Source organism: Pararge aegeria, chromosome Z (assembly GCF_905163445.1).
Source record: "Pararge aegeria chromosome Z, ilParAegt1.1, whole genome shotgun sequence".
Classification (NCBI taxonomy): Eukaryota; Metazoa; Arthropoda; class Insecta; order Lepidoptera; family Nymphalidae; genus Pararge; species Pararge aegeria.
The window spans coordinates 7,224,678-7,227,085 of record NC_053208.1 but is presented as its reverse complement, the minus strand read 5'-3'; the positions used below and the strand labels follow the sequence as shown (position 1 = coordinate 7,227,085).

The following is a 2,408-nucleotide window of genomic DNA, read 5'->3' as shown; positions in this document are numbered from 1 at the left end:
GACAACTACACGCCCGCTATCTTGTTTGAAGGTATATACTAATTATTAACTACTTTTAACTTATTCTTCCTAAGTCGCTTCCGCATTACTGGGTAGGGTAGGTTATTTGTTCTTTCATAGTTCTAACCGACTTCAAATAAAGGAGGAGGTTATCAATGCAGTTTTTTTTTTATGTTTTTTTTTTATTTTACTTGGTACTGCCCTACAATTTTAAACCTCTATTTCACACCCTCAGGTTTAGATTTAAGAATAGTTCAATATAACTATAATATCAACCAATGGATTTCAGAAGCTTTCTACTTCTCCTTAAAAACATTTAACATAAGATTGTACTTTCACTCTATCTACATTTTCTTTAATACCTATACTTAAAATTTAAATGTTCTGACCAAAATTAATTTTAATGAAATACAAAAATGTGAAGCTCTGTCCGTAAAATGTTAATTGATAAATATACATTACTTACACTCGGTTTTATCATTGGCAACAGGTGCAGCACAATGCGTGAACATGTATCCACCCAGCGAGGATGATCCAGCGACGAGTGGCAGCACGTGTTGAGATCCACACCTACATCGGCACGTGGTTGAATCTTGCGTGAACGACGGCGCGGCGCCAATCTCCGAAGCAAGGCCCGCATCATGTGGAAAGGCGAAAATCAGACACTTGTATGTAGAAAAACTACATAAGGCTTTTTCTTTTTTTTCACATTGTGTTTATTTAAGCTCTGTGTTTCCATAAATGTAATGTTGTAGTTAAACTTTAAATAAGTGCGCATTTATGTCCTAAACGTCAGATAAGGTTCGCCATGTGTATCGGAGGAAGATATCGATTCAGATTCGTATAGGAATGCTTCATTACTTATCAAAATAATGAAATGCAATTTGTTTTACGCAACCTAATCCAAAATCTTCAGATGACAGAGTAAATGGTGTATTGATGGCCTTAGCTACGGGAAAGCGTAGCACCACTAAATTAAATCTGCTATATGAATAAGTTGGATTTTATTGATTATTACTTTTGGCGTTGGTGCGTAATAGTTACGTGGATTTGCCTTTAACTGAAGAAAAATAAGTGTTTACAAACTCGACGTAGACATTCTAAGACTCGTAATCTATCTAGATTTAAGAATTAAGGGGGTGGGAGAGATGGGGGTAATAGGTCAGGGTCTAAAGGGTCAGGGTCTTACCATCCGTTTGACACGGGAGGACGGAGAGACCAGGCAATTTCAATGTGAACATGCTCGGATGTGGTTTATTACAGTTTAAAAGACTTTTACTTTCTAGTCTACATAATAAATTGAACGCTATGAGAAAGTTGTGCATTTTTTTCGGTTATTCAGCGTTACCGATTTACAGAATTAGAACCATTAAATAAATCGAAGGAAGGTTAACCTATCTAGGAATGTGCTTGTTATTGAAAATAAATTTATTAATTTAATATTTTGAATTCTCGTCTAAATTATCAGGTATCTAGTCAGGTTAACATAAATAAATCACATGATTTTTATATAGTGTCTGGCGATGACTGCTGCAACAAAAGTGAGGTAGAGGAGGCGTCTACTGATGCTGAGTGTTCTGCTGAGGAAAGGAGGAAGAGAGAAAAAACGACCTGAGACGTCTATAGTGAAGGGGAAGTGGCGCCTAGTACAGAGGAGTCTGTCAGCTGCCGATCCATGCGCAGTACACCTGGTACACCGCCGACGAATTATGGCGATTATAAAATAGGTATGTAGACCAGAATTTTTTTGAAGCCACAAACATATGTGTAGGCAATAAAGTTATAAAACTCCTCTGGTGGCAAAAAGCTATGAATGTAGAGTATCTGTCACTCTTGGAGAAAAAAGTTTGGAAGTCAGTTGATCCACCTTCTGATAGTTATGAAACAAGTATGTAGATAGGCACATTGAACAATTTTTAATATTATTTTCTCTTTGTTACAGATTTGACTCTGTGTTTGTGAACGCTGGTGCTGAGTGGACTAATGAAGAGTTCGGTGGTTTAAACATACCCGCCGGTCGGGTCGCGTACGTGCACGGTTCGGTCGATCCGTGGCATGCGCTATGTATGACTACTACGCAGGACAACCACACGCCCGCTATCTTGTTTGAAGGTATATACTAATTATTAACTACTTTTAACTTATTCTTCCTAAGTCGCTTCCTCATTACTGGGTAGGATAGGTTATTTCTTCTTTCATAGTTCTAACCGACTTCAAATAAAGAAGAAGGATATCAATGCAGTTGTATTTTTTTTTTTGTATTTTACATGGTACTGCCATACAAGTTTAGATTTAAGAATACGGAAATAGCATGTGTTCCATATCGCCATAATATCAACCAATGGATTTTCGTTTTCGATTTTCGATTTTTCGTTGCTGCTACCTTTTTGTGTCCACCCTCCATAAAC

General features: G+C 37.2%; 1 long non-coding RNA gene across 1 annotated transcript; it reads left to right on the top strand.

Annotated features, from left to right (window-relative positions):
• LOC120636468 lies at positions 1-1,674 on the top strand. Its single transcript, XR_005659377.1, has 3 exons — positions 1-31; positions 491-668; positions 1,515-1,674. It is a non-coding gene; the product is annotated as an uncharacterized LOC120636468 (long non-coding RNA).
• The last annotated feature ends 734 nt before the right edge of the window (positions 1,675-2,408 follow it).